The 10,244-nt window shown below is 46.3% G+C and overlaps 1 pseudogene; it reads left to right on the forward strand.

The window, feature by feature from the left end:
• Nucleotides 1-1,539: 1,539 nt before the first annotated feature.
• On the forward strand, nucleotides 1,540-2,579 carry LOC136374276 (tyrosyl-DNA phosphodiesterase 2-like; annotated as a pseudogene).
• The last annotated feature ends 7,665 nt before the right edge of the window (nucleotides 2,580-10,244 follow it).

Raw genomic sequence — 10,244 nt, forward strand, 5'->3', positions numbered from 1 at the left:
GTTTTACTTTTCAGCGCAGTAACTTAGTGCTTGCAAATTTCTCACTTGAGGTTAATTGTCTCTTAAGAACCTGTGACCCACATTGCAGACATACAGAAAAAACCAGTTCTGTATACTTCTAATGGATTTATTTAAAAGGATGATGTGAGGAGCCAATTTACTTTTGATTTGTCTCAACCTTGGTTGTCAGAGGCCTGTGGGGGAGGGGTTGCATATATGCCATGTCCAGGAGGCAGCTAGGAGAAGATGGAGGAAAGCCTTGTCTCTGGGGAGACTTTGCGTGGCAACCAGCTCATGTTTCACATGGGATAGGCAGTCAGAAGGGGAACACAAAAGACACTGAACCCTCCAGAAACACTCAACAATCTGACAGCAAAAGGTCTCTACCCATGGACTGCAGTAGAACATTGGGCTGGGTCATTGGTCTCCTGTCAGCAAGCAGACCTTGGGAGGAGCCAGGAGCATAAAAAGTAAAAGCATCATCCCAAATTCTGGTGGCTTTTGAGTCTTACGCTTTTGCCCTGGCCCCAGCCTTTTGGGTCTCTGGCCCTTGCTGCCTCTTGCTTGCCCTCACATATGTCCTGCCTTCCTGTGTCCCTGACCAATGCTCTGCCTGCTTCGGCTCTGCATCCCTGCCTGAGTCATCTGTGTCCTATCCTGCCCACCTCTGAGCCAGCCTACTACTGTGATTCTCACCACAGCCCTGTCCAGGCTTCTGGACCTTCCACCACAGCATCTCCTCATCTCATGTCCAGTCGCCTGTCACCACAGGAGCAATCCACAGGCAGGCAGCATGCACAGCCTCCATCCTGAGGACATCAAGAGCACTCCTCAACCTCTGGTGGTAATGCCTCTTCTTCCCTCTGTCTCCTCTTTCTCTCTCTCTCCCTCTCATTTTTCTTTGTCTTGCTCTGTCTTTTCTAGACCTCTTTAGTAGGGTAACTCCTTTTTATTTTGTTTTTCTTGTTCCCAATAAATGGTTCTCAGACACAATGCTTGCCTTGTTTGGGTTACTTCCATTCCTGACTATGGGAGACAAGAAATCCTGTTTGTGGTGGTGCACTTTGTTCATGTTTGTCTTATGTTCATAATTTGCCTGGTATCATTCTCTGTAATGGTTCATTCTGTGTAACCCCCCATGTTCCTCCCTATATGGTTTTCCCCAGTTTCGGTTATATATCCATCATCTGTTATATAACCTCCTGGTCCTGTCTGTCACTCTGGGGCCTCTCCCTGCATCCAGAAAGTTCCAGGGAAGGCATCGAGTGATTGGACAGGATCCAGGCTTCCCCCTCCCATTGTTCCCTGCATGGTTATTTCACCTGTCTTTTGTATCATGAGCCACACCCTTACTGTACCCCACTGGCCCGTTTGAACCCTCCCCTGTGTACCACCCCCCTTTAAAAGTTGATGCACTGAAGCCGTCGGGGTCTCTCTGAGGCTGGTGCCCCGAGGTGAGGACTTTACACTTGGAGCCCAAATAAACTCGTGTTGGATTCACCCCTCCAGAGTCCCTCCTTTATTCTTCCAGCCATAGCTATGCTCTGCTTCTGCCAAGCCAAGACCCACTGTGTTGCTGTGGAGTCAGGGCTGGCCCAGATTGGCAGTACAGGCACTGCCACACCTGTTCACTTTAGCTCAACAGAAAACACACTGGGAAAGGTTCAGCTAACAGGAAGGTATGAACCACGTCCTGTAACGAGAGATTGGGTTGTATGGCTGGAATGTGCATGCCTCATGCATGAGACAGTGATTGCTTGGGGAGGAGCATGGACAGCACATGATCAGAGAGCTGACTGGGTAAAGGGACGCAGGAACAGTGGCACTGCCGTGGCAGGCAGCCAATGCGCTCGTTTGGATTAAGTTTAGAACATAAAAGGGTTTGATTTGTTACAATAAATAATCTTTGGGACAAGCAAGGAGATCTGTGTGTCTTTGTTCCCCACTGCTACGCCTGACTGTCTATCTTTAAAAGAACTCCTCACAGTTCCCCACAGCGGAACATGACATTTTAATCGGTGGCAGCAGCAGACACCGCAGCCCCGGCCAACACAGACATCAGCAGCTGCATTGATCTCACTGTAAATGCACCTACAAGTAAATGCTGGTGCAGACTCACAGCAAAAGTAAGACAACAGCAACTTCTCACTGATTACACAGAACATTGATGGGCTGGATCTAGGAAATATGAAAGATTGAACTAGAGGAATCTGTACATACCTGGCTTTATACAGTCTGGATGTTGTGTTGTTTACAGGTCATCCCACCACATCTCTCTCTGCTCCAGAAGAAAGCAAACAATTACATTATTATTCTGGGTAACCCATATGAGTATTTCACTGTCATAAGGTTAAAGAAATCAAGAGTGAAGTTACTGAAACATGAGAAAATACCTTTTCCAACAACTGCCATGAAAAGAAACATTTTGGTTTCGCATGTGAGCACATCTGGTATTAAACTTTCCCTTATGACCTCTCATCTGGAAAGCACTAAAAATCATTCTACGGAATGTGTAAAGCAGCTACAAATAATGTTTTTAAATACAGAATGAGTCTGAGTCCACCACTCTTGTATTTTGAGGGCATATGTGGTGGTTTTAAATAGCTTGATTTTTGGTGAGGAGAGAAAAAGCCAGGCACAAAAGGTTTTTTTCTGTGAGGAGCTGCTAGCAGCTTCCTCTGTGCCTGGCAAAATAACTGGCTAGCTCTGAGAACAGGTACACTGCTATGTCAACTGGAAAAGCTGGTAATACCTGTATGATAACATATTTAAGAAAGGCACCACATGAACCTCGCTTTCTCCCTGCCCTTGAAGGGATGGTGGTGGTGGGGGCTGTTGGGCCCCTTCCCAGAGGTGCTGTTGGACCCTGGTATTGGCATGGCTGCCAGGCCATGCTGCTGGGGGCTATCCCAGCACCGCAAGCAACCATGAGGCAGCTGCCATCCTGGTTGGGGAGTGGCCACATGGTCAGGACTGTGCGGCCAAAATTGGCATGACCAGGGTGGCACCACGTGACCACAGCTATCTCAGCACGGTTCACAATGGACTTTGGTTGTTTGCTTTTAGCCATCCATGCTGCAGACAGAAAAACAAAAGTGGTGGCAGCAGCTTTTTTTTTTTATTTTTTGGTATCTCACATGAAGAAAAGGCATGGAGCGGAGCTGGCAGCTGGTGCAGCTTGCACAGTGCCAGCAGGGACCCCAGATCAGCAGCAAGAGGCACAGTGAACGATTCCCCAACCTGGAGCCTGGACAATATGAAATTTTTAGCACTGCAGAACTCTATAAAATCTTTTAAATTGCTAGAACTTGAGAGCAGATGGATCTACAGACACCAATTCTCTCCAAATCAGAGAGAAAGAAAAGGTGAAGACAACGTGAGGAGAAAAACATGGTGACACTAAGGTCAGTGCAAAGGAGGGAATGGCGAGGAGGTGATCCAAGCATCAGAGCTGAGATTCTTCTGCAAGCCATAGTGAGGACTGTAATACAACAAACTATTCCCTATAATTAATGAAGCACATGGAGGGATGCAGACTTCACCTGCACCCCATAAGAAAACGGTGTGTGGATGGAATATGTGGATGCTGAGAAGCTGTGATCTGGTGAGAGGCTGGAACAGAGGAAGAGAACATTTGCTTTCAGAGATGGAGGAAGAGGATCCTTGCTTTTACACTAGTACAGCTCATTCTTAAAAATTGCACCTCATGAACTAAAGGCCATGGAAAAACAGTTGTGGGAAGATGTTGTAGTGTGTCCCTGATTTTCCCCTAACTCCCCACAGTTGGTTCAGCCTTGGAGAATGTTCCTGCCACTTTTCCTGTCCATCAGGTTAACCTTGTCCTTCCTTTCAAACCCTTTCATATCAATCACCAGTTGTCCCAACCCCGTGCCTGCCCATCAGCGTTATAAATGGGCCAGGAGACCTGCTCCTTTGAAAAGCCTTTCAAGGCTTTCAGCTCTTTCAAGGGGGAACCCGAGGGGTCGCCTGCACCGTTGCCGCTCCTGTCGTTGTTCTCACTCCCGTCGCCGTTCTTGTTCCGGCCACCGCTGAGGAGGTGTCAGACGAATCTGCTGCTCTCGCTGCAGAGTCGGGAGTTCCGGCCTCGCGGGAATCCCCAGGAACTCGACTGGGCTCATGTGGTCAAGGGGCGTCACTTCTTCCCAGTCTCTTTGTGGTCATGGCGAGGCGGCAGAAACAGAATTCAGTCCTTAGGTAGCTGAGGGTCTTCTTGGTGTTGTAGTGTCTCCCTTTTATCTGGATTTTGTGCTGGGTCACGGCTTTTGGGTCCATTTGCTGGCAACTGCACTTTGGTTTGGAGCGGTGCACCATGGAAGTCCTTGGATTTTCTTATTAGGCGGGACTGGCAGTTCGAGGAGCTGGCGCCAATGGCGACAGTCTAGCCCGACGGAAGGGGAGGGAACCCGGGGTTTTAGAGGGGGTATACAACTTGGAATAAGATTTTTGAGGGTACAAACTTTGGTACAAACAGCATAATTTTCTTAACAGACAGGTTACAACTGGCATAACATTTCAAACAGTACAACTTTTTTAACATTTAACAAATGACAGACTGTGTAAGAAAATGGGAATTTCTTACATTTTATTAATTTCAGTCCCCCCTCTATTTCTTTGATCGGGCCTTTGCCCGCATCAATTGGCAGTTTTTGATTCATGGGAGTATATCTTTCTTAATTTTTGGTACTGGTTAGATATTCTTTTGGCTTCACTTAGTTCTTCAGTTTGGGGTTCTAATCTTATTATATTTGTGGGCCTTGGGACATTTATTTCAGTAGGTTTGGGGCTTGCTTGAATGGTTGCAGTTATTGGTCGAATTAAACAGGGGAGTATGCAGGGAAGGAGTAGAAGGCTGGCAAGGACGCTTATTACAAGAAATAAGTCAATAGGTAAGGTTTTATCAAGGGGCTCATCTATTTCATTCTTCATGATTAGTGGCTTTTCTTTTATTAAATTTGCAACTCCCTTTGGATTGTCTAATTTTTTAGGGAAAAACCATTCTCTTATAGGGCACTCTCCAGTTAGGTGCTGCATAAATGTCGCAGCATTTTTTTTTTTGCAATCCAATATTGCTTTTCATTTTTTTTGGCAAGTGAATACTTGGGTTATTTTAAAACACGTGGGACTCACGTGACTGTGAACTCTTATACGAGACTGCAGATTCTCCACATCATAGATGAGATGGTAGCCCCTAGAGCATGTTTCTTTGGTGTATTTGCTTATTAATGGGACTAAAATTAGTCCTCTCAAGAGTCCAGTATGAACCATTATTTCGATCTCACCTGGTCTTGCCTCTTGGGTTAGGGAAGTGGGATAGTCGTTCTTAGAGCATGCTCCTTCGGCATGTTTGCTCATTAATAGGACTATAATTAGTCCTCCCAAGAGTCCAGTATGAACCATTATCTCGACCTCACCTGGTCTTGCCTCTTGGGTTGGGGAAGTTATTTAGCTGGCCTTATGGAGTTCCTTTCAGTGTGCTCCCACTTCTTTTTCAGTTTTTGCTTAGGCTTTTTGTGGTGTGCCCTATAAGAGATCTGTAATGATATTATTATCACAAGCTTTTAACACTTCATGATAACTTAGAACAACAACTTACAGAGAACATTTTTCTATGATCTAATTGGGCTTTGGTTGTTTCTTGAAGGTTATTTTAAGTGTGTTTGGATCTCTAATGGTAGAGGTGTATCTTCAAGATCCTCCCTTACTTTTGTTTGTAAATCTATGATTTCTAGGTAATTGTGCTCTAAGTTTGGTGTGGGTTCCCCTGAGAGGAACTGGGCAGGATTTAGACTTTTTGATATGATTAGTTTCAAATCACTGGTGCCAGTTAAAATCACTTCATATTTTTAAATTCTTGAGTCAGTCAGCCATTGTTGAGCCTTTTGGCTCAACACTGTCCTGAGATCATGGGGTGTGTGTGCAATGATTTTTCCCTGCAGTGTCAGTTTTTGTGCTTCCTCCACAAGAACAGCTGTGGCTGCTACAGCCTGGAGGCAAGCCGGCCACCCTCTTGCAACTGGATCTAGAAGTTTGGAAAGATATGCGACAGCTTTTTGTGTTTTATATTTTTAATAACTGAAGTCCTGAAAGGCTCCCCTTCTGTTCCTAGGACTTCACAAGTTTTTCTTCTAATCGCAATTCCAACTGGAAGTCGGTTAATACATGATTTATCTGCACCAGTATCTACTGAAAATTCAAACTCTTCATGTTGGGGACCTACTTCAAAATTTACTATGGGCCCTTCCTGATGTTTCGTGGGGTCTTCTAACGCATAGAGCCCATGACACCCCTAATCCTCTTTGACCTCTCCCTTCAATAATTTTTCTAATGCCTCTTGCTCCCCCATGACAGTCTCATCAAATGACATTTTTCTGCAATGTTTTTTAAAGTGTCCTATTTCTCCACAATAAAAACAGGCTCAGGTCTCTCCTGGTCTCTGAGGAGTACCCCAAGGTGGTGGGTTCCTTCCTCTTCCCTTTTCTGGTAAAGATTTTGTGTTTCTTTCACCCCCAGTATCCTCTCTGAGATCCCTTACACTCTCCCTGGCCACGGCTACCATAATCTTGCTTTCTGCTTTTGTTCTTTCTTCTTCTCTCCTAAGGTATACTCTTAGGGCTTCCCTTAATAATTCATTTATTTCTCGGTCTTGCCAGTCCTCTATCTTTTCAAGTTTTCTTCTGATATCCGGCCAGGATTTTGTGACAAACTGTAATTTTAATAATATCTGTCCCTCTGGGCTATCTGGATCTAAATTGGAATATTGCTGGAAATTCCATCTGAGCCTGCTCAGCCAGGCTGCTGGGGTTTCATCTTTCTTTTGGGCCTTGTCAAAAGCTAATTTGGTGTTGCTACTCCGAGGAACTGATTCTTTAATACTTCTTATTATTAGGTTTCTATAATCTTCCATGTTTCTCCTCCCTTCTCCTCTGTTTGGGTCCCACCCTGGGTCAGCTACTGGCAGCTTCTGGTCACCAGAAGGGCCCATTCGGTTTTCTCTTTCCCAGATGCGCATCCCTGCTGCCCTAACCAGCCGAACCTCGTCTGGATTGAAGAGTATATTTAAGATGGAGTTTAGTTCTCCCCATGTATAAATATTTGGGCCCAAAAACTGGTCAATCTGGTTGGCAATTCCCACTGGGTTTTCAACTAGATTTCCCAGCTCTTTCTTAAAACTTCTGACTTCTGACGCTGTTAAAGGTGCATTGACAAACCCTATTCCTCCAATAGCCCCACCCATTGGGACCTCCCTTAGCAGAAGAGTTTGGTTTTTGACCTGGTGTTACTGTAAGGTCCTTCTGAGTTTTTTATTGCCTGACAGGATGCACTGTTAGGTGCCAGACCTAGCTCCCAGCTGTGAGGGGGTGCAGGGATTGTGGATGGTGAAGGAGAGGAGGCTAGACCAGTGTAAGGAAAGGGCAGAGGGTAAGAGGGGTTATAAGCTGGGGCGGGGCAAGCTGGGGAAGGAACAGGGATTACAGTTTGGGAAGGTGGGGTATGATTTTCAGGTGAGGTTGGAGGATTAGTAGGGATAGTTTGTAGTACTTTGGGATAAACTGGAGGAGGAGGCAAATGTTCTAAGGGGTCCCAATTATGGCTAGCTTCCTCTTGGTTCCCCTTCTGCTTTTCATTCCTTTGTTTCCCTTGCTGTAACTTACATATTTTTGCTGTTTCATTTTTGACTACTTGTTCCTGCCAACAGGCAGCATAGAGTATTTGTTTAGTACTTGAATCCCCTCAAGATTTCAAGTATTGAGTTTATTGTGAACACATCCAGGGGTCTCTAGTTCCACAACATGGCCATTTTTCAGGTAAATTTAGCTTAGGCCAAGCCTCTATGCAATAATGGATCATCTTGATTCTGTCCAAGCTTTTAGTGGCTTCATCAACCTCCCATAGTTCTAGCATTTATCCTAGTGGGCTGTCTGGTGGAATATTTCTTATCTTTTTCTCTCTTTTCTCCTCAACTGGCTCCACTTATGTATGCCCCCATTTTCACTGGGTCTCAAATAAAAACTACGCTGCTTTTACCCTGACAGAAACTTTATTTCAGGGCAACACAAAGCAAAATTATCTGACTTTGTTTTAACTAAACTTCTTTAAGGTGGGCCTACACACACACAAGTTTAAAGGTGGGCAACCCAAATTTTAACTCTCACTCACTCTTTGAACACTTGTAAGTAGCCCCAGGGACCCTCTCTTAGGGTTTGGGCACTACCCCTGACAGTGCTCAGAATGCCCCACAGGTAGCCTGGTGACCTGCCCTTAGGGCCTCAGCCACTACCCCTTGGCCAGCACTCCTGTTCTCTCCTGTACGTCAGGCAAATCCCCGTAAGTGGCCGGTCAACCAGGGCCCAGGGTTCCAGCCACCACCTACTGCCAGGATTTGGACATACAGCGTGCGATGTACTCACTCACCCTACCTAAAAGTCCCTCGCACTTTGGAACTTCCCTAACTCTCACTCCCCTGCACCCGGACAGCATACCTCTTCTCTGGGCACCCCCGACCAGTTCTACTTCTCCGTACCCGGACAGTGTACCTCTCCCTTGGGTACCCCCAACCAATACGACACCCTCGAACCAGGAAAGTGTTCCCAAGATACCCTCGACCAATGCAGACTCTTTTATCCTAGCACCCCGACAGCTACCCCAGCCAGTCTCCAAAGCACCCTGAAAGCAGCCTATCTTTGCTACCCCAGCCAGTACTCAGAGGCTCTAGGTCATAGCCTCAGCCAGTGCTCTCTTTCTCTCCCCACAGCCCGGTAGTTACCCCAGCCAGTGCCACCTCACAAGCCCTGAAAGTAGCCTGGGCAACCTGCCCTTAGGGTTCTAGCCACTACCCCAGCCAGCGCTAGTCTCCTGCGCGAATGGCGACAGTCTAGCCCGACGGAAGGGGAAGGAACCCAGGGTTTTAGAGGGGGTATACAACTTGGAATAAGATTTTTGAGGGTACAAACTTTGGTACAAACAGCATAATTTTCTTAACAGACAGGTTACAACTGGCATAACATTTCAAACAGTACAACTTTTTTAACAAATGACAGACTGTGTAAGAAAATGGGAATCTCTTACATTTTATTCATTTCAATCAGGATTTACCCCTTCCCCCCTATCTGGAAAGGTTCTATGTGTCTTGCAACCCTGTTTGTCCACTGACTCTGTATCCACCCATTTGTACTCCTTTCTGGTTAGAATCCTTTGTACCTCCCCTTAGGATTCCCACCCAGTGAGGTCTCAATTGGATGTTGCATTGTGCCGCTCCTTGTGCCACCCACCTTTTAAAAACTGCTGTACCTCTGAGACCCTTGCTCTTTCTCCCTGACCCCTTCACTCGAAGAAACCTTCAGTGGTGGAACCTCATATTGAAAACCTCCCTCGACTCCTTTGTCTGGATCCTTGTCGCTGCCTCTTCTGCATGGCCTGAGGGTTGCATACCCCAAAGGTTCAGTGGTAGTGGTGTGTTTTTAGTTTTATCAGTTAATGCATGTATTTATGTATTTTCTTTACTGCCGAGTAGATTACAACTGATGGTGTGTATGTGAGTGCATGTGAGTGTATGTGCCTGTGTCTCCAAGCAATGCCCCAACCAGAGACACTTGGAGGTTATGGCACTCCTCTACCTCCAGCCGCCACATCAAGAGACTCAAAGGTTTGTTGCAGCCATCCTCACTGCAACACTTTCGTTTCAGACAATCTAACTGACCCACCCTTTTATTTGCCACAACTATTCCTGGCTGGCCCAGTCCTGAGGTTGCAAGGCTGAAATGCAACACAGGGCTATATTTAATATTTAATCCAAGCCACTCAAACAGCCTCCTTGTGCTCCTTGCTGTCTTGTGGAGGCCAGTCGGCCAGTAATAAAGACACTCACCCCTGGAGAGCCAGCAGCCCTTAGGCTTCAGAGTTGTGGTAGCGCCTGTGAGAGAGTGACCCTAGGAGGCTGCTCTCTCCCTCCTGGCAACCAAGTGTGTTACCCTCAGGAGGCTCTGGAGTTCATATGTTAATGTTATTCCCCATTAGTTATTTCCCTACTTCCTGGTTCTTACTTTACCTGACCGGGCTATTTTCATTCCCTTCCCTGATTGATTCCTTTCTCAATCCTCCACCCCACTGGCTAAGTTATGCAACCACATGCCCTGGCATCTGTGTTCCCCTGAGCATTGTGTTCTTTGACCCTGGACCCCTCTCAGGAAGCAGAATAAAGGCTCCAAGGAATTTCCAGATGAGGA

This window comes from Sylvia atricapilla, chromosome Z (assembly GCF_009819655.1).
Source record: "Sylvia atricapilla isolate bSylAtr1 chromosome Z, bSylAtr1.pri, whole genome shotgun sequence".
NCBI lineage: Eukaryota > Metazoa > Chordata > Aves > Passeriformes > Sylviidae > Sylvia > Sylvia atricapilla.